Below are 22,726 nucleotides of genomic sequence, written 5' to 3'. Positions count from 1 at the left end.
CTTTTCAATCTAGAGCTGCATTCATCGGCAGGATATATGAACTGCTATAGATCCCAAAATAGAAAACAATGTGAGTGCAAAACACCTCTGAGAGGTTTCTTCCCTTCATGCAACTTATTGGTGCTACACACAAAATGAGTTTCTGGTTACTGGGAATGGACATTTGTCTTTTAAGATATGCGAATCCTCATAAGTACTTCCTCCTGCATGTGTTCATCTCACTAACAGCTCCTCTGACACAAAGGTCAAGTAATCAAGAGATTCCCACACTGTTTTTCAAATTCCTTTTCAATTGTAACTTAATGTTAATATATATATATATATATATATATATATATATATATATATATATATATATATATATATATATATATATATATATATATATATATATATATATATATATATATATATATATATATATATATATATATATATATATATATATATATATATACAGTGGGTCAAAAAAGTATTCATAGGTTAGGTCATATATATATAGGTTAGGTTGGGTAGGTTGTCACAGGTTGTCAGCATATACACGGTAGGTGGTCAGCATATATACACTCACCTAAAGGATTATTAGGAACACCTGTTCAATTTCTCATTAATGCAATTATCTAATCAACCAATCACATGGCAGTTGCTTCAATGCATTTAGGGGTGTGGTCCTGGTCAAGACAATCTCCTGAACTCCAAACTGAATGTCAGAATGGGAAAGAAAGGTGATTTAAGCAATTTTGAGCGTGGGATGGTTGTTGGTACCAGACGGGCCGGTCTGAGTATTTCACAATCTGCTCAGTTACAGGGATTTTCACGCACAACCATTTCTAGGGTTTACAAAGAATGGTGTGAAAAGGGAAAAACAGTATGCGGCAGTCCTGTGGGCAAAAATGCCTTGTTGATGCTAGAGGTCAGAGGAGAATGGGCCGACTGATTCAAGCTGATAGAAGAGCAACTTTGACTGAAATAACCACTTGTTACAACCGAGGTATGCAGCAAAGCATTTGTGAAGCCACAACACGCACAACCTTGAGGCGGATGGGTTACAACAGCAGAAGACCCCACCGGGTACCACTCATCTCCACTACAAATAGGAAAAAGAGGCTACAATTTGCACGAGCTCACCAAAATTGGACAGTTGAAGACTGGAAAAATGTTGCCTGGTCTGATGAGTCTCGCTTTCTGTTGAGACATTCAGATGGTAGAGTCAGAATTTGGCATAAACAGAATGAGAACATGGATCCATCATGCCTTTTTACCACTGTGCAGGCTGGTGGTGGTGGTGTAATGGTGTGGGGGATGTTTTCTTGGCACACTTTAGGCCCGTTAGTGCCAATTGGGCATTGTTTAAATGCCACGGCCTACCTGAGCATTGTTTCTGACCACGTCCATCCCTTTATGACCACCATGTACCCATCCTCTGATGGCTCCTTCCAGCAGGATAATGCACCATGTCACAAAGCTCGAATCATTTCAAATTGGTTTCTTGAACATGACAATGAGTTCACTGTACTAAAATGGCCCCCACAGTCACCAGATCTCCACCCAATAGAGAATCTTTGGGATGTGGTGGAACGGGAGCTTCGTGCCCTGGATGTGCATCCCACAAATTTCCATCAACTGCAAGATGCTATCCTATCATTATGGGCCAACATTTCTAAAGAATGCTTTCAGCACCTTGTTGAATCAATGCCACGTAGAATTAAGGCAGTTCTGAAGGCGAAAGGGGGTCAAACACAGTATTAGTATAGTGTTCCTAATAATCCTAGGTGAGTGTATATTGCTACATTTAAACTGCATAAGCTTTACAAGAAATATACATGTTGCCTGGCTTCTTGCTCTTCGGCAATCTCTTTGAATTATTTTCAGAATGCAGCATTTATGTGCACTGAGGAAATCTATTTAGCATACTAGTAATCTCCCCTGGATTCTGCAAACAAGGTATGTTATAATACAGTGCATTATGCATTCAGATAATTTAACAATTATTTAATTTTATTACATTTGAAATCTGAAAATTCTAAAAAAAAAACTAAAAAAAAACAACTGTTTTTTCTTGCACGTCACTCATTGGTAAGTAACACCATCAATTAGAAAAATAATGGGTTCAACATTTGTTATAAATATTGATAAATCTAGCATTTATGCCTGTAAATGAATTTAGACTACAACTATTATTTCAAACTGATATTCAGCTCCACCTCTGTCACCACAGTCAGACAAGAAATAGTACACGACTGATATAGCATACAGTATATATATATATATATATATATATATATATATATATATATATATATATATATATATATATATATATATATATATATATATATATATATATATATATATAGCCTATATGACTTTGACTTTTGTTTTTTGTTCATAAATGGGCTATATGCCTATGATGGTATGCACACAGCTCTTATAAAAGAAGTAGAATTTTTTTTTCTTTTTACAATATTATAACAATTAATGTATATCTATCGTTCTGTGTATCGTCATATCTGGTTCCTAGGTAACCTGTTTTTGGTAAGCGTTTATAGTGTCACCATTTATATATTCCCGCCCCAGTGTGTCTGAGGAACTGCCCTGTCCGCGCGCGCTGTAGCTCTGCTCATTCTGCACTGGCTGCTGTCAGCACGCAGAGTCTGAACGGCTAGGCGGAACGCTGTTACTCCACAAAACCGTGTGTTGACACGCTAGTCATGAAACTATCTCTTTGGATATCGGACTGTCCTAAAACCCCAGGTGACAAGCCTTAACCCGGAGCGAAACGGTAAGTGTTTGTTGATATATCGAGTGCTTGCTTACCGCTCGCGATACTTACCCTATGCATTTAAGTAGAAGTTACAGTACGCGTGGTTGTCAAATAAAATGTCTTCGTGACTTCAAGGGAAGGACTGAAGTTCAAATAGACTTTATTATCCAAGTTGGGCGTTGAGGAAAGACACGGTAGGTTGTTGTTGAGCTGATATCGCACAGTGTTTTGAGTTCCATACATGTGTTGTGATTGTGGAGTGATTTTTTTTTTTACCGCATCGGATGTGTATCAAACTCACGCGCGCAGTAAACTGACTGCTGTACACGCCTGCTTTTGTTTATACTCAATAGACACATTAAATTAGTTGTTTGCAGGTTCACTTTTGTACAATGTTAATGTCTGTCACTTTCACTTAACTAACGTGTTAACAATTTACCAGAAAGACCGAACATTTCTCCTCCTTGTTGCATTTTTTAGAGTTAGAAGATGTAACTTAGAGCTAGGCTGAATATGTTGCATTCGTTTCTCCCTCACGCTACATAAACTTAATACAATTTATGAACGGTTTCATAGTTTTCTGTTGCTAGGTGGATACGCTTTTTTTTTTTTTTTTTTTGCTTTCAGAAATTCAGACCGTTCAGACTTATATGCTTAGTTGGGCTGAGGTGCTGTTTAACTCATTCTTTAGCAGTAGGAACTGGCACAGTGCTTATGTCTTGTGCATCTTGCAAAGATCAGATCTCTGTCATGCTGTCTTTATAAATATCCCGGTGGGCTCTCTCTGCTGTGGGTGTAATTGGGCATCCCGCCTGCACTAAATGCATGCCTGTCCTGCTTGAGTGCAACCTTGAGCTGTGCTCTGTTCTTTGTCACTAGCCTGATAACTTGACAGATACTGAGACGGCTGGGCAGTCTCAGGATCGTTTCCTCTCTAATTAGCCCAAAATAGCTCTGGATCACAGCTATGTGCTCCCTTGCATTAATCACTTCCTAAGTGCCGGAATTGATCGTTCTGGGTCAATCACAGCCTGTTGTCCTAACACAATATTTTTTCCCTCACTCACAAGACTGAGTTATTCAGCGGCACAATATGCAGAAGATTTGCTTCCTTACTGGCATCCCGAGAGTGAAGTCATTTGGCACCTTGTTCGATTCCTCTCCACACATCCAGCCGCTCCGCGACTGCACGGGCCTGGTTGGCTGCCAACGAGCCACAGTGAAGTGCATTGGTGAGGTTTTGGTCAGCTGTGGTTTGCTGATTTTCCCATTGTACCCCATCCTGCCTCTCCTTGCTATTGACCGAAGCTCATTAAACTCCACATGAAGGCCACAGCTGAACCGCTGACCCCCACAATGGGGCTTCTTTGGCCACCTCCTACAGTACATGTGTGTGGTCTCGCGTCTTGCACAGAGGTCTGCCCTCAGGCCCACGAGGCTGCTCGTATATAGACTATATATAGAGAGATAGATAGATGGATATGTCAGTCAGTGGTCTTTTGCAGTGCATGCATGCAGAATTGCACTCACTCACAAAAGCTTGCACATAGCAATTTTCGAGGCATGCAATTATGTTGCTTGCATAGTCAATTTACTTCCTCTCATTCTTGTTTTTAGTAAAGCAAAGCCTCGTAATTTTTACAAACATTTGTTTGGCCGTACAGTCTATTTCTGGGTTTTCTACTTGTATTTATACACTTTAAGAGCTCAAATTAGATAACGTTTCTAAGTAGAGGGAGGTCAGGACTGTTAGATCTATAAAGGTCTTTTTGTATGTCAACAGAAGTAAACAGTCACTGAAGAAGAGCTCTACTACACTTTCATGCTGTTGAGGTAGATGGTTGACCCATCATGTAGGACCAGGGGTGTCAGACTGGGGGTAAAACCAGTGCTGATTACCAGGGCCCCAAGGGGAGAGAGGGCCCTTGAAAACTCTGGAATATATTTTAACATACATGGGGGCCCATCAGGACTGCCTATGCATAGGGCCCGGGATCTTTTGCTACACCCCTGTGTAGGACAAGAAATGACAGCTGGACTTAAGTAATGGAGGCCAGACCTGGAAGATCCTCAGGACGAGCAGACAGCGCTGACCATCCCACGAACCCCTCAAACTTAACCGCTTTTTCCCAGCAGGGCTGTAGTCTGTTTGCTCTTACCACACACGGAGAGCATCAAAAATACAACAGTGGACAAAATAATTGAATGTCTGTTTATGATGGTTTGTAGCTGAACTTTATGTTGCATCTCTAAACAATAGCAATATTTGGATGAGATAATATTTAGATGCATTGTTTGAGTTCATTTCCAGTGTTAACAGGTGACATGTATTGCTCATTCATTATTTTTCTTCCCGAATGCTGTCTTAAACCACCACATACCCACTCCATTCTGAGCATGACATCTGTAATGACATGTTAGGATTACAACACAGCTTGTGTTTATAAACCAAAATGGCTTGGTAAGCAGCATGTTTGCGTCAGCGAAAGACACCGTGTCAGGTTTGTCCCTTCTGTGAGCTTCTCTCAGCTTAAACCCCTCATTGTATGTGCGTTGTCTCTGCTGATTAAAATGGATCACCTCTGGAGGGTTGATGTCGATACTGGCCGCAATGTCAAGTGCAGCATTAAGAAAACCCTCAGGCAAGTAGTCGAGTCTCTATCAAGACTCTGCATTTGCCCCCTTCACGTGTTTGCTTTCATTCAGTGCACAAGATTTTCCATGCCACAGCCATTAGACATATTATTCAGAAAACAAGTGTTCCTTCGGGGGACGGCTTCCCAAGAAGGCTCCTGATTCTGAATATAGTTCAATTTAGATGCAAAAAAAAAGCTCTAGCTGTGTGAGGCCCTGCTCCTTTTGCTGCTATTTCCATACAGCACAGACAAAACACTGCTGTCTGTGCCCTGAATAAAACTAGCGGCTCTCGACTCGAGTGTGTGTGCGGCACAAACTCGCTGCTATTGGAGATCTGAGGCTTGCGGAATAAGATGCGACAGCTTTCTGGTGATGCCCGGTGGAATTGTGGGGTTATGATCAAAATCTTTCGGAAACCATAACAACAGATCTTAGAAAAGCTCTAACATTATTGCAGTTTCTGTCGAGATCTGGCAATTCATAGTGTGGACTGTAGGTAGAATGTGGCAGACGAGGATTTGGGAATGTATTCCCTGGTGTAGGGGGAGTGTTTCTGAGGGTCAAGGTCCTTTTCCCACAGTTCTTTATAGACTTGTGTCTTTTCACAGATGCATGTGGCGCCATGCAGAAGAGAGAAAAATGCTGGTTAAGTTTGTGTACTGGTTGGTCCGAGGGCAGATTGTTTAGATTGGATTTTTTCCATCGTTTCGGCCTCTCCAAGGGAGGCTGAAAAGCCTGCTTGAGAAAATGCACAGTTCAGTGTGATAGTCAATGAATCATGTATTACACACGTTGTGTGATAACAGAGAAGTAACCTCTGATAGTAACCACAGAATACAGAAGTAAACACATTACACAGTCCATTTAGTGTTTTTTGTTGTTGTTTGCGGCCTGCACTCTTGCAATGGTAGCCAAGCCTCAAGCTGTGTTACAACAATGTGATCTATTAATTATTTATGGCCCTTTTTTATTTAGAATGTACTCACTTAAGATTTTTGGCACACAAGCATTCCTCAGCTGCTTTTGCAGGATGTGGAAACTCCCGCTTCTAACTCATATCAGGCTTTATCTATTTAATCTGATGTGGTGTTGGAAAGTGCGAGTGCAGAGTTTCACTGTAAGCATTCAAATTGCATGGCAGGTGAGAGAAAAATCTTAAAACTGCTCTCTGCAACTTATTTAAAACTCAGGCATTGCCATAGTAACTGCTTATCTGTTCTAACCCAGCGAACATCTATAAGTGGAGAGCGGTTTTTCCTGTGATTCAGATGCTTCTTTTGAGGTAATGCAGGATGCTCATGAGGCGTGAGGAACCTGAAATGCGAAAGCACGTGCCTCAGGTTTAAATGCAGCTAATGAGGAGGTGAGTCTGTCGTAATGAGGGAAAGCTTTCATGAACCGTAATAGATATAATCTGAGCTGGTGAATGTTGGACATCTATTTGGTGCTGCAGAGATTTATGACTAATGACAGTCTGTCTAGATTACTAGCTTGATTACTGTTATGCACAAATCAGTACAAGGCTAAGCTCCTGTCTCTTGGGAACCTTTTGGCTGGTTTAGTAAGTTGCTGACATATCTAATTATTTTAGCTGTGCTGCAAAACCACGGTATCATGGACGCACACCTGACGTGAAAGCTGTGCCAAAAGTGGGGCTCCTAAAATATCTTTTGATCAAATTTTAAGGCAGCATTGCACGTATCCTTCATTAAGATTATGGCAATCTCATCTTGCACTGAGGCAAGCTGAGCAAACAGTATGTTCACATCACCGTATTCGTAAAACAGTAGGTAAAAAACGCCCAGATAGATGACCTACTATTTCTGGCATGATTCTGAAGTGCACATCCGATATCCCAGGAGGCCACAGGAGAGAATTTGTGAATAGCAGTGCAACAACACTACTGATGACAATGACAACATGACGAATGTATTATGTTCTTATTACATTCATGCATTCATACTACATACAACATACTTTTTTTAATGAATAGTAATTGCGTATTAAAAAGAAGTACCTATTTAGAGAGTATGCAATTTAGGACTTTATCGAGTGCACTTATTCAATCCCATAATGCACCACAATAACAAGTGTACACCTAATGTACACTCAATGGCTAGCTGTTAGAGAATACCCATGCCCTGAATAAATGATTTCAGGTTGGTCATGACCTTAGAAACGTGTTAATATCAGACTTTTTCCAGGTCCAAGCCTCTACTCATTTCAATAAAAAAAACTCAACAGCAGTTTATGAGCACTGTTTATTCTTATTACAGATTTAAGCTAAGCTTTTAAAAACTTGTGGTGTGTACACTACACTTTCCAGACTCACTGAGTCTCAGACACCAATATTTTTAAAAAGATTTATAAAGGATGAATAGCTGTCTGCTAGGGTTGGGTACTGAAACCCGGCGCCAATATAACCGGTATGTAACCGGACCGAATCAGAACGGAGATGTTGGTGCCTCATTTCAGTGCCACTTAAATTCAAATGTGCTTTCGCGCTTTGGCTGGCGCCAAGCCAGAGAGAGACACGCTCAGCGCTTGTCACATATCACAACTATACAGTTTTTTTCAACCACTTAATGTTTATCTTAGGTTTCAGATATTTACATTTATAGTTTGTTACATACACACTTAGGGATGCACCGATACCACTTTTTTTTCAGACCAAGTACAAGTACAAGTACTTACATTTGGGTACTTGCCGATACTGAGTACCGATAAGAGTACTTAATACCATTACAGTTCTTCTAGCAATGTTTTATTTTCATCAGATGTTTTTCACTTTCTGACTGTAATAAAAGTAAATATTCAAATTGATGCTGTTGCTGACATTTTAACATTCAACTTGGTGTTTTCCTAAACAAACATGGCACTGCTGCCCATTTCACATAAATGTAACCTGTAACATTCAGTGGATTCCAGTACCACACAACATAGTAACAGAACAACTGAATTAAATTATTATTATTATGTTATCATAGCCATACAGCCCTTTTTGGAGATGAAAAGAAGCTTCTCTGCATTATCAGCTATGAGCCTGTTTCTGTTTTCATCTACAATGTGTGACACTGAGCTAGGGATGTGCGAGACTAGTCGATTAAACGTTAGTGCTGCTGCCAGCCAACTTGGAAAATACTAGTCGTTTAAATATTTTTGGCACATTTAAAGGGTTAGTTCACCCAAAAATGAAAATTCTGTCATTAATTACTTACCCTCATGTCGTTCGACACAAATTAAGATATTTTAGTTGAAAACTTATATAGTGATGACGATTTCAAAACACGGCCTCATGAAGCTTCGAAGCGTTATGAATCAGTGAGTCGAATGAGCAGTTTGGATCGCCAAATTTCAGCAGTTTGGCGGTTTGACACGCGATCCGAATTATGATTTGGCTCACTGATTCATAACGCTTCAAAGCTTCATGAGGCCGTGTTTTGAAATCGTCATCACTATATAAGTCGTTATTTAGGGCTTTTTTGCGCACAAAAACTATTCTCGCTGATTCATAAAGTTATTGTAGAACCACTGTAGTGAGATGGACTTTGTAACGACGTCTTTAGTACCTTTTTAAGGGTCTTTAGAGTGAACCGTGCATTGTGCCAATGGAGGCCTTTCTGAGCCATCGGATTTCAACTAAAATATCTTCATTTGTGTTCCGAAGACGAACGGAGGTCTTACGGGTGTCGAACGACATGAGGGTAAGTAATTAATGACAGAATTCATTTTTGGGTGAACTAACCCTTTAAGGTTTTGCTTTAAATATATATTTTTTTACAATGGCTATGTTTAAATTACTGTCGTGTTAATGTTATATCTTGAAATTAATACATTATTTTGAAAAGTGTATATCTGCAGCAAAACAAAATAATTTAATTTTACCTCATGTTTTGCATGCGTTGGTTTTCTCTGGCGCTCCCAGCGGCTTCAGATAATTTTTTTTGGAAAGCTTACACAAAACGTTTCCATTTTCTTCCATGTCATATCAAACTAGTATAACAATAAAGCTTGCTTAGGCTTGTTAGACTACTGGGGTTATACTATTCTTTGCGCACATCCCTACTAAACAGCCTTTCCCTTTCAGCACTCACTACCGAGAGGTATCTGCCTCACGAGCAGTTAAGCTTGGTTTATACTCGCCGCGTCCGCACTAGCGCTCGGGTGTGCGCGGCAAAAATGAAGCCATACGGCAGTCGTGCACTTTGAGAGCGCGATACCCCTTTGCACTTGGCGCCGCGGTGTGCACGTCAAATTAGGCGGTTGTATCGGGGTAGTTTTACGAGTACAAGTACGTGTATTTGACAACAGAATTGTACAGTACAGTAACAGTATTTTTTTAATTAATCGATTTATCGGATAAAAAGCCAATTGTTTTTATTTTATTGACAAAACACACTATTCCACATCCTGCCCAATGCTGTCCTTCAAACAAACGTGTCAGCTATGAAAACATACATAGTGAATATATCTACTTGCCTGACAAGCCAGACCCACATCAAGATGTTGGGTCTGGGAAAACACCATTGGCAGGGCTCAATCCGAGAGGCGGGAAAAACGGTTGTTTATCAATTTCCTCTGCACGGCACGCAATAGGATATTGCTACAGCCAACCAAAGCGCTATCAGTGGTGAGACAACAAGTCCCATGAGTTTTCCCACCAGTGGAGCTAGTTGATAGATTAAACTTTTGCCGTATCCGGTTGGCAAAACTCAGAACACATCCTCCTTTTTTAAGAATTTGTTAGCAGGGAAGTAGCAGGGATTTCACACGGAACCGTCACAACTCTGCCGTCATTATGTTAAGCCCGCCCACCGACTCGATGCGATTGGCCTGACTAGAGTTTGGTTTTTCAAGCTCGCAAGTCTACGGAAAGTTGCTAGATGAGCCTGGCAGAAAATTACGTTTGCTGCCGCTAGGGTGCAAACGTAAAACAAAATAAAACAAATAACCAAATAAACAAAAAATATAATAAATAAATAACAGGGTTATTGTAGTTATTCCATGGTAACCAATAATGATCTAAGGTTTTGCTTCAAATCCATAGTTTAACTAAAGAATTTGTGTGGTTATACAAATGGTAAGCAATACACCAAAAAAACTGGTTTTACTATAGTAAAAACATGGTTAATATTGGGTATGTCTGTGCTATACATTATGTGCAAAAAAGTTACTAAGCAAAAGGACAGTTTTAAATCCCTGCATTAAAATTATGTTGACAAAAACACTAAAAAACCTCTGTTAGCAGATAAGAGGAATGTTCTGCAGGAACACACATTCACTATGGACACAGTAACTGTAACTGTTACTCTCATTTCTTTATCCTGTAAATAGGCTATAAGAACGTCTTACATTTATATTCAATTACACACTGTTATCTCTTTATAGTTACTACTCTCATAAAATACTTCAATTACATGTTGACTTTTAAAACTAAATTTAGCAGCCAACAGCAGATATGTTTACCCGCCGCTTGTTTAGTGTAGTTTGAAGTTTTGAAGACTGTCAGGACGCGCTTTCATGCTAAATGGAAAGACTCGTGTGAATTAGTAACATTGACAGATGAGGATATAACCTGTAAAATGGGCGTACCTTTCCCGCAGCAGATCACTGTTTCCACTTCACTATTTTAGATGCATTTTGTCCATTGAAATGCATTATTCAGTGTTGTAATTTGGCGTGACTGGTGGAAGTTTGCACAGAAGGCAGACCTGACTAATCGATAATGTGAATCATTGATGATTTTCATTATTGATTTTTATTGATTAGTTGTTGCAGCCCTGCTGTATTCTCCCAGTTCACCGGTCAATTACTTTCATATATTTTGTGAGACGTGGATGAATTTACGTGATGTAAATGTGACAGATCCGATTCTCTGAGGCGCAAACTAACATGGGGGCGCAAATCACGCATTATAGATCAACTAACATGATCATTATAAAGGGTTTTCAATGACAAAAAACATTCACTTACACATATTTGACAATCGGAATATCAGGTAGTTCATGGCCTAGTTAACAAGTTTTGAATTAAAAAGGAAAAACGAAATGGAAGCAATACATCTGTCATACAGCACTATTGTGGCTGCGGTGTCACGTGAGAAGGTGTTGCGTTCTAAAATATTTAGCCAGAGAAGGCAATATGGTCATATTTCTGCAAAAGAATTGCTGAAACTTGAAGCTGGTTTGTAGCATACCAAGAATACTGGCTATGCTTTTATTAGTACTGTAAGTGTTATTTGGTGTTAAATTATTGTAGTTAGTAGGGCTGTAACGATTTGACCAAAAAAAAATAATCTCGATTAATTAAACATTTTACCTCGATTACGATTAATGAACGATTATTTCCTTTTTTTGCCCTCATAGTTCACTGATAAGGTTTGTACTGTAACTATTTTCTACTATTAAAGGTGGGATATTTTTTTCTAATGAAAAAGTGAATTTATTTGTGATTTTAAAATACTCGAAGGAAACAATCATAATTTATGTTGAACTAATACCTGATATATTGTGACACACGAACAAATACACATCTGATGGTCTAACATCGCTTCAATGTTCAAACTGGCAGGCCTTAACATACAAATGACAGCTTTGTGAGGACTCAAGTGAAAGTGATCTGGCTTCAGGGCGCGCGTTGTCAGAGACACGACGTGGCTTGGCTCTCTGTGTCAGGGAAAAAAGCTCATGAGCACTGAATGGAGAAGTTTTCCATATTGTTGTTCTTGAATAGTGCACCATCGCTTTAATGTTCAAACTGGCAAGCCTTTAAACGCATTTGGTTGACAAATTTCATGAGGACGCAAGTGAAAGTGATCTGGTTTCGGGCTTGTGCGCGCCGTCTCTGTGTGTATCGGCGCAAATAAGAACGGCGATTAACTTACCTGTATAAACGGTGTAAAACATGCAATTATCATAGTAATTCTGAGCATCTATAAACAAAGATAACTGCTCCTGCATGACTGCATCTTTTCATGTGCCTGCAAACTGCACTTGATATGTGACTGACGGGGTGGAGTCACGTGACTAAAACTGAAATAACCGACATGGGAAAATTATGTCGGTTAGAGGTTCTAAATTTCAGTTTTGATTACTTTTCGATTAATCGTCCAGCCCTAGTAGTTAGGTTAGGGGGCTTAGGTTTTACAGTGAATTTGTTATGTAAATTTGTTGTGTTTTGTATTTATTTATATACCTATGTATACTTTAAACTTTTAATAAATTATTAAAGAACGGCTTGTAATTGAAAAAAAAAAAATCTTTAAATTTAACGTCATCCACCGTCATTTTGTGGCTCTTTTAAAAAAAAAGTATCAGTTAAGGCACCGTTTAGGCACAGGTACCGTTTTAAAAGTATCGATTTGGCACCGGTATCGTACAAAACCCAAACGATACCCAACCCTACTGTCTGCCCAGTTGAGATTTCATCATGATCATGATTTTTTTTGGAAGTATTACTACACACCATGAGTGTATATTAGCACATTTGTTTGTTTGTTGTCTGTTTGTTTTTGGCTTCTGATAGAACGTTGGACCCGGAAACAGTGACGCATGACGTCAGACTTAACTAGTGAAGTATATTGTGCATCGCGTTATTTGCATGGGCATACATAGTTGTTGCACATTAAGAGTGCACTAAGTGGTCACTTGTGAAGTTCCATCTCTGAAAGGACGTTGGTCGAAGGCAACTCACTAGGTTTTTGAATGGACCTATTATGCATGCTTGCACAGAAATCTCAACCACAATAGATGATTATGACGTAATCAGTTTTATCTTGTCCCTTGAGATAGCACAGATTTACTCTATCGTCAATCAGACAGTGGAGATCACTGTTTTGTCAGTGTGGTTTCTGGGCTGAATTATCCACCATGCTGCAATCAAGATGCACAGTGTGCTGGGTGGCCATTTCCACAAGGCCATGCCACTAACCCGTGCTTGGTGCAAATGACCAAATCCTTTAACTATCCTTTGAAACTGAGAAAATTGTATTCTTTTCAATGACTTCCACAGTAATTTAATCCTCAGCCTGGTTTAGTTCTAAAACAATACCAAACAAGGGCTTGGGTTTACAGGGTTCCCAGCGACAGGTCTTTCTCATAAACGCTACATTATGCACATTTCTGGAGCGGAGCCCATTGCCTAAGCTCCTTCACGCTCACAGCGGGATGTGTTTCCTCAGGGCAGCTTTGGTGTCATTGCAGGCCTGTAGCGTGTGGAATGCAGCGGGATGAGTAAATGTCCGTGTGCCGAGCGGCCAATCGCTGTCCGCCACTCTAACACTGCGCTCTTTTGTGTGCTCCACTCGGCCATGGAGGCAAAGACATTCTTCCAGTGCCAGGAGCGCTGCCAAGAGTTCCACAGGAAAATTAGAAAGGAAGGAGGGCAAATGGAAAGAGAACGAGAACAAAGCTATTGTGTGGCTTTAGTTACATGCTTCTCTTATTGCTCTACTTGAATGGCAGAGAACCTGGTAGTTTTTTTATTCATAAGGCCATTCCAAATGTTTTATGGAAGGCGTTGCCTCTAACAGTGGGAATCATTCTCCTCTGGCACGATCTTGCTGTGGTTTGGGTGCTAAATTGGGATTTTTGAATTTTACAATGGCTTTGAGAACTGATAGAGTGCCATTTAAATGTTTCTTTATTTTTATATTCTGGAAAAACCTGCACTGGAGTGAGTCCATGTGAACCGCGAACATGTGGAATAGTAATACCAGAGGGTTGCCGCCCCACTTCCTTGTTTATTTTCTTTATCGTCGTCACCACCACAATAAAACACAATGACCGGTGGATACTGAGCTATATAGCACATGCATGAGATTGCAGGGTTATTATAGTTAACTGAAAATATTATTTACTTGACATAAAATTATCTTCAGTTTTAGCATATGTCTTTATTTTAGCTAGTTGCCCAGGCAACATTTCTCATGCATTTCTTATGTTTGCTCCTTCTTTGACCTTTTCTATCACCTCGCTGATCACAATACTTTATAATCATGCTTGGGTTGGAAGAAAGCAAATCCTAGGATTTCCCAAATCATTTGCCATTTATTTTTTTCTATCCATCCCCATACAGTGCCATTGGCCCACCTGGAAAGAGGTGAAGACATGTGAAAGTGTTGTTGTTGTTGGTTAGGGCCTTCCAGCAGCTGTGGAATGGACAAGGGTCGTAACAGTCGCCCCTCCTCATCATGTCAGTGGGAAAGTGCTCTCCATGCATTCGTTTGCTCTTTCTCCACCCTAATGACTCCATCGCTCTGTGGGGGGAAACAGAGATCATAAATCAGATCCGTCCCTAGGGAAAAGTGAGAGGACAGAAACCAGCATGAAAACTTTTATCACGTTCCATAAATGTGGGCCGTGTCGGCTGCTGATGTTGTTTATGAACGCTACCTCCCTCAGACGCTGATGGGTCTGATACCATGAAGGCTTCTAGTCAGTTGTGTTTTATTGATTGCTGAATAAGTGTGATGTTAGCTCTCAGACTGAGGCCGTTCTGAGGTGGTCCGTGGGCGTCGAGATGGAGCTCAGGGTGGCTGTTATCTGTTCTGGCTTTCAGGCTGGTACGCACAATTCCAGTGCATGTACAAGCAGTAATGACACCCCTGTGGACCATAGGAGAGTGACATAGACAGACGGGTGAAATGTAGTGGGAAAAATAATAAGCTCTTGTAGCCTAGCTCTGGCATTCTAGGTCTCAGAAACTGGAATGTTATGGAAAAGTAATAATCAGTTTAAACAATCCAAACGTCCTTGCAATTGGAATTGTGAATGCTAATTTGGCTGCTGGATTTTGTTTATTTAGATATACATTTGGGATGAAAGACTTTATGCTTAAGACCTCATGGCAAATTTTCCAGAAGAATATATCTAGCTTCATTTGGAAGAGAAGTTCAAATTTTTCCCAAAACAGCTATTTATAAAATTCATCGGGGATCAGCTATACCTAGAGGACTGCTGTCGAATGCTGATGCGTTGAACTGCATCTTGAAATGTAAGTGCAAAATACTCATTACTTTGAGACTATTGAGCAGAAAGCTGACGTTTGTTTGTCTGCAGGCAATAAACGTTGTGCTCAGGCTTCTTTTTTAGAAAGATCTTAATGATTGTTCCTTGGAAAACGCCCTGTTTATGGGTGGGTTCCAGGGTAAGGAACACACTGTAACATAGCGAAGGTTGCAACATGTCGACATGACTCTAATCTCAATGCTGGGCTGCTAATGAGGGGGAAAAGTACTATGCTGAACATGCCTGGTTTATATATAAGGCTGTGTTTATGTTACCTTATGTCTTGCACTATCAAAGCCTAGGGCTATTGTGCAAATGACTGCATTATTTAAAAGACCTTTGGGGTACGTGTGTCCAAACCTGATTAGTATTTAGCTGCTTGTGTTCTTATTTTCCCTCTATTTATTCTGGTGCATTACTAAAACACAATGACACACTTCCTTCAGGCTGCGTTTAAGTAGTTTCCATGGCTACAAACGCTCTTGCAGCTGGATGGGCAAAACAAGCAGAGAGCATGGACGGTAATGTACTTCCAAACACCCCTCCTTCACTCTTTCTCCGCTCTTTCCCTAAAGGTCTTGTTTTGGCACCGTACGGAGGGATTTTTTGGGAGGCTTATGCTGTAGTTAAGAGTAGAGGAAGTTTGATTGCACAGATGTTGCACTCCATCACAGGTGTGGCCTAACTGGAGTAGAATGGAGGAGCTGAAGTGAAGAGATGAATAGATAGAAACACATCTACGGGCATAGGGAGCAATTGGGAGCCAGGTAGAGGTAGATGTTAGGTTACTGAAAAGATCTAAGTTGGGAGATTCCCAGGTGAAGCTTTGGTCGGGAAGCCTTTGGTAAATACATCAAGCGCCTGTCACATTCATTTGACAAGGCAAGGTGTGTATTCACTCTACATTTCATCTTACACCAAAGAATCATCATGAAACGAGGCTTTCTTTTGGCTGAACATTTGAAGATGAGATTTGGATGTGAGGAGAGAAGAACAAAGTAACGATGGAGAGCCTGAATTCACTGTGGTTTGAAATGTTAAGCTTGAAGTTTGAAAAAAGGTAAAGAGAAGCTTTAAGTGTGTAAGACAGACCTATTGTAACCTTTTAGTAGACACTAGACATTTTTTTTTTTTTTGTTAATTCAAAAGATTGGTGCCTCTCATACAAATAGGAAACAGCCCAGGCCAGTAATCTCTCTAAAATGAAAAATCCTTATCCATTAATCACAAAGGACCGGAAAGGTCATGGAAAAAAATAATCTTGGATATTTACATTTGTTAAAAAAAGATGGCCAAACTCTATGCAGACAAACTCCAAAAATGTCATTAAAAAATTAAAAATAGTCCATGTGACTTTTTCTGTCTTTGATGTTGCAATACCCAAATGGGCTTATTTCACTTCAGACATATATAAATATGCAGAGTTTGTTATGGATTCACACCCATTCTTTAAAATGAATGACACAGTCAGTCCTCATATGGTTCCTCCCTGGGTGGGTCACTAATGGCTGTAAATTGCAATTGTTTTGTAAGCATTCTTTCAGGACGTTAACGGAACTTTCCTGCAATAGCTTGTTTTGAAGGGTGTAAAAAGGATTGGGACTCATAATCCTTTTTTTTTTAGTTATTGAACGGGGCAGTCTCTAAATGTTATGATGACCTGTGTGTGAGTCAAGCTTGTCATGGGCAAAATAACCTCTGCATTTGCTTCAGCATTTGCTTTTCTCCCTTGTTTTGACATGTTTTTTTTGTTGGCTAGTGTTACTTTTAGCTATTATATCACATGTATCTGCCAAACTAGGTCCTATCACACGATGTTTAAAATGGGAAAGGGTTATATTTGCATCTTTACCTTGAGGTCAGGTCAACACTGAGCTCATCTGAAGGTTTCCAAAAATACAGACCTGAAATAGCCCCAACCTCTCTGAGGTTACAAGTTCAGTAGCTGCTCAGATAGATTGTTTATCAGAAACGTCTAGTAAACATTTGGGTGAATCTTGTGAAAACGGTCAAAAACATGTCAGGATTATATTTCACCCTCAAATAAAATAATGTATATTTTGCTTAATCTTAAAAATAGACCATAGTGTTGACATTATTTTCATGACATTGACTACATGACACAACTCGCTGAGCAGTCTCTACTCCGTCTTCATCTAGACGGCAGCAGGCAAACCCGGCATAGCGATGTTCATCATGGCGCCAAATAATATCCAGTAAGCTACGTACATAAAAATGTATTATGAATTTGATGCGAGTAGATTAAAATAATGGCCGGTAACATGCGTACTAGTACGTATGCCTATCTGAGTGTGGTATATAACCATACTTATTAGCGAATAATCAGAATAATGAAAATTGCATGGGAACTGGAGTGACGAGTTCTGCTCATGTCATGTAAACATCTTACTGCGGTTAAGACCTTACTCTGATTATTATAAATAGTGGCATTATTGGTGCACATTTAAGAACATGTAAACCCACCAAATGTTCATGTCTGGAATGTGGAAAAAATGTTAAACGGATAGTTCACCCAAAAACGAAAATGTTATGTTTTTCTGCTTACCTCCAGGGCATCCAAGATGTAGGTGTCTTTGTTTCTTCAGTCGAACACAGATTAAGATTTTTAACTCCAACAGTTGCCGTCTGTCAGTCGTATAATGCATGTGAATGGGGTCTAATTCTATTAGAGTAAAAAAAACAGACAACTTCAAATTAAACCTTGCGGCTTGTGGCGACACATTGATGTCTTAAGACACGAACCGATCGGTTTCTGTGAGAATCCGAATGGTATTTATGCTATTATTTCACCTCATATCAGACGAATGTTATCAACTCTCCAGACTGCCATAACTTCCTGTGAGTAAGGTCAAAATACCCACAAGATCATAGAAATATATATGTAGATGCCTCATTCGACCGATCTGCGCAGGTACTAATGAGGCATCTATGTATATATCTATGACCGTGCAGGTATTTTGACCTTATTCGCAGGAAGTTATGGCGGTCTGGAGAGCTGATGACATTCGTCTGATAATAGGTGAAATAATAGCATAAATACCGTTCGGTTTCTCGCAGAAACCGATCGTTTCGTGTCTTAAGACATCAATGTGTCGCCACGAGCCGCAGGGTTTAATTTGAAGTTGTCTGTGCATGTTTTTTTTATTCTAATAGAATTAGACCCCATTCACATGCATTATACGACTGACAGACGGCAACGTTGGAGTTAAAAATCTTCATTTTTGTTCTACTGAAGAAACAAAGACACCTCTTGGATGCCTTGGAGGTAAGCAGAAAAACATCAAATTTTCTTTTTTGGGTGAACTTTCCCTTTAACATTTTTCCACATTCCAGACATGAACATTTGGTGGGTTTACATGTTCTCTTTAAAGTAGCCTATGTAAAATGTTTAAAGTAATCATATCTCATATAATTCATCATGATTTAATTTCTTTTACAGCCATACATTTAGGCAGATTTAAATAAACAATGTATTACATATTTTTTTTTAATCTTTTTTACTTTACTGGACATATTAATTAGAAATTGTGGTGAAATTTGTTTAATTGTCATGAAATTACTGCCACAATGCAAAAATATTTTCATTTAGTTGATTTCCTTTTGTTAAACGTTTAGGTAAAGATCTGGCCAGTCTGTTAACAGAGATGAACAAACCAAAGGCCAAGAAAAATAATCTTTCACATTTCTGGGATTTATGCCCAACAACAAAAAAAAATCTGTCCTGGTCCACAGTTTGCACCTACTCAATCATGATTTTTCCTTTCCCCCTCTTGTGGCACTGATTCAGGGAGCGAGCTGTGGCCTTTGTGGTTTCTGCATATGGATGTGCATTTGAAAAATTACTCACATTGAAACTTACAAAGTTTGGGAAGTCAGCGTGGGTGGGTCCTCTCCCAGAATTTTTTTTACTGGAGAAGATGCCATTTACATTAAATACAAATATATTGCCTTGTTTACTAAACATCTGGTTGGGCCAGACAAAATGACAGAAAACACAGAATGATTTACAGCAACAAGAGTGTAGGGGTAAGACACATGGTATCAAGTTTTGACGCAAATCGACCCAAGGGTTGAATCCGCCTTTTGCTGAACTCGCTCTACTCCCTTTTCCCATCACATATCAGATCAGAAAGGTATTTATTTTCAATAAAAATGAAGAAAATATTAGAAAAATTAAAGTAAAGCATCTAACGTGTTTAATAAAACGTGTTTATCAGTTAGGGGTAGGTGAACAGACATGTGCTGAATTAGAGACGATAAAAGTGAGTGGGTCCAATATCATTGGTCTTAAAAAGTGGGTGGGTCTTGTCCCACCCACATACAATGGTTCCGACGCCCATGGAAGTCAGTATACGCAAACAGCTAAATATATCAGTGTGGCATAAGCAAGTGCTTATATGTCACTCTGTTGAGTTCTGGGAGTATGGAGTGAGTTCTTCCAAACTCCACTGATTATTTTTTTTTTAAGCCTATTTTTATAAACACATCCACCCAGTATGGGTGCGCAGAAAGAATGAATCAGCAATTGTTATTTCATGTGACGTGGTAAATCATGTTGTGAAGTGATTTATCCCTCAGTGTTACACTGAGTTGAAGCTCTGTGTAACACTTCTCCTACTCCTCGGCTGATAGGATCTGAAATTGATTTTTAATTACAAAGCCATTTGGAAAATCTCGTTATTTGCTGAGTAAAGGATGGCAGATCGAAAGATTTAAAGGGAATGCTAACACAGGAACGCATTTCGGTTTTTCCATGATGGTAGAATATTTCTGGGTTAAGTAGGCCACTAGTCTAGTGATTACATTGCAAACTGGTTCCAGTGATTCACTTAAGACTTTAATGCAATATAGTGGTTTGTGCTCTGCTGTTTCATGGTGTCATGTAGCACTGCATTGTGGGTTGAATTAGTCATTTTCAAGGGAAAAGTAGTCTTCACGTAGTCTTGAGTGTACCATTTGTTTATTCTCCTAAAATGGAGCAGTCAGTCAGGGGAGGGAAAAGTGGTGCACACAGTATGTCTGTCTTTTATTTAAACAATAAGCTTTTTTTGCCTTGTGAAAATGTCACTGTTAGGTTGAACTTATTCAGTTTTGTGCTCCTTATTCCACAGGTAGGAGTATGAATCCTCTCTGGCCTGCGAGAGCTGCGCTGTGTTAGAACTGGACTCAAAATAAACAGGTAATGAATCCAAGGAGCAGGTAGCTAAAACTAAACACATGTGGTTGTTGACAGATGGTGCTTGTTGGTTTTCCTGCCTATAACTCAGAATTATGTGGTACTTTTTAAAGGGTTTTTTTTCTTTTTCTCCTGGAGTTCTGCAAACGTAATGCCTGGAGAAAGTGTAGCTACCTCTGCACCACTGAGCCCCAAAGGCACCATACCATCTGCCTTTTTTTCTGTTTTATAAGTTGGTGATTGTGACATTTCTGACAAGGGGGCCTTTTACATGCCATTGAGTAAACCGAAACATGGCAGTAATGATACAGCCTATTGCTCTCGCTCCAGGAAGCGTATTCCAGTCAGATGAAAAGAGAAACTCTCCGAAGATGTTGAATTGCAGCCACAACCTGTAAATCAAGGCAGCTTTGTAGAAACCTCTGCATGGTCCACTTTAGTGTAGACCATTGCTCCGAAACATACATGAGTCACACTTACTGCGGCGGTATAACAACCTCACAATCTGGCCTCAGTCTCACGGGACATTCTTAAGGAGTGAGGTAAGACTGACCCAGGAAACCTCCCTGCATTTTATTCTTTGGATTATTTCTCTTTATGGGAAAATACTATCACCACTCCCTTTTAGTGTCGTTTCCCTTTGTCTGAATTTCAAATACCAAATTCAGACGAAAGTGTCTGCACAGAAACTCTGAAGATAGATAGATGGATAGATAGATGGATAGATAGGCATCGAATGCATAGACAGACTGTGTTGTCATTTTTGTAATGAACAGGAAAGACCTCAGGCTTGCTGACATGTTGTTTTATTATTTATATATTTAAAATGTGTGATTCAAAGTGGAAATGTCTTTCCTCAGCGTTTTTTGCATGAGTCAGTCGATGTGTGGAATCTTCATCATCTGGTCAGCAAGTATTTAAGCCAAATGATCCTCTTACTGTCTTTCCTACCCTGCAATATTAGGCAGATTCTGCTTTAACTGATTTATATAGTTATAAATATATAAATACATTCTTAAATGTGTCTCACGTTTCCTCTGCTCTTACCTACGTAAGCCTGTTCCTGCATCAGAGTATAAAAAATGCCATTGTATCTCACAATGTAACTATTTAAAATTGTATCTCTCTTAACCGTTTTTATTTTTGCTCTGTGGAAGTCCATAATCAACAGTTATCCCCAGGTCAAATTGAGTCTCATCAAAATAATTTATCTTTTTGTATGCTAAGAAATGTGTTAATGGCATTATTTTATTGTAATGTGTGAATCATTTGTCATAAATCACGGCTGGCGGCTTTGATAAACCACATGTGGAGTTGTGTTGGTCACACTGCTTTAAACTCAGGTTTGCAGCAACCCTCACTTTTCTTGTTGGGTAGGGACGCTTTTGTATTGAGAACATGGATCATGTGAAAACAGTGCCAGCTGAAAGACAACTTTTCTTTTATTGAAAGACTGCAGCGAAATGTCATATGTATCTGACTTGCAGCCATAGAGCCATTTCTTAGAATAAATGATCCAGGTGTTTTCACTCAGACCTGTCTAGACCTCAATCCGTGTTTTTTTAACAAAAGTAAGTCTCAAGGTCTCTGCTTTAAGTAATATATTGTGCAATCATGCATTATGGGAGTAAACCGAATGTAAGGATTGAGTTTGTGAAGCTTGAGTGAAAACACAAGCATGTGGTTGGAGTCTATGACTATGTGTATGTAATTTCTGATTGAGTCGAGTATGAGCAGCCGACAGTGATGTGCCTAAGGCACGTCTTCGTGTGGCCCCATGGGTTTTGTGGGATAGCAATGGTAATATTTTTCCCTGAAACATAGTTGGCGGACTACATTGTTTTTGCATTTAATGGCTTTATGTAATCATTGCTAAGGCCAATTACCATCATTTTTGTTGCATGGAAAATGACACATGACACAAGCCCATTCATTTGTCTGACTATTTTGACTTTCCCCACATTATTGCATTTGTTAGCGCTATTTCTTTTAATTGATCAAAAGCATACATGTAATGGAGGTGTTAGGGGGGCTTGGAGGCTGTCAGACAAATAAATCGCACTCTGCACAGAGTGTGCACGTCATGCTCTGCCTCGTTTCCCCTCTCCCTAAATCAACTCC

The 22,726-nt window shown here is 39.5% G+C and overlaps 1 protein-coding gene across 2 annotated transcripts in view; it reads left to right on the top strand.

The window, feature by feature from the left end:
- The first annotated feature begins 2,575 nt into the window (after window positions 1-2,575).
- Window positions 2,576-22,726, top strand: part of ppp2r3a (protein phosphatase 2, regulatory subunit B'', alpha) — a 102,802-nt gene continuing 82,651 nt past the window's right edge. Inside the window, exons 1-2 of one of the 2 annotated variants that reach the window (XM_079819096.1) lie at window positions 2,576-2,782; window positions 20,541-20,608. The gene's annotated coding sequence lies outside the window, so the exon portion shown is untranslated. The remainder of the gene's footprint in view (window positions 2,783-20,540; window positions 20,609-22,726) is intronic. The other variant, XM_079819097.1, reaches the window with a different exon arrangement.

The sequence above is a fragment of the Gobio gobio genome (genome assembly GCF_949357685.1).
Source record: "Gobio gobio genome assembly, chromosome: 6".
NCBI lineage: Eukaryota > Metazoa > Chordata > Actinopteri > Cypriniformes > Gobionidae > Gobio > Gobio gobio.
Note: the sequence above shows the minus strand (reverse complement) of the source record. Positions and strands in the feature narration are given on the sequence as shown.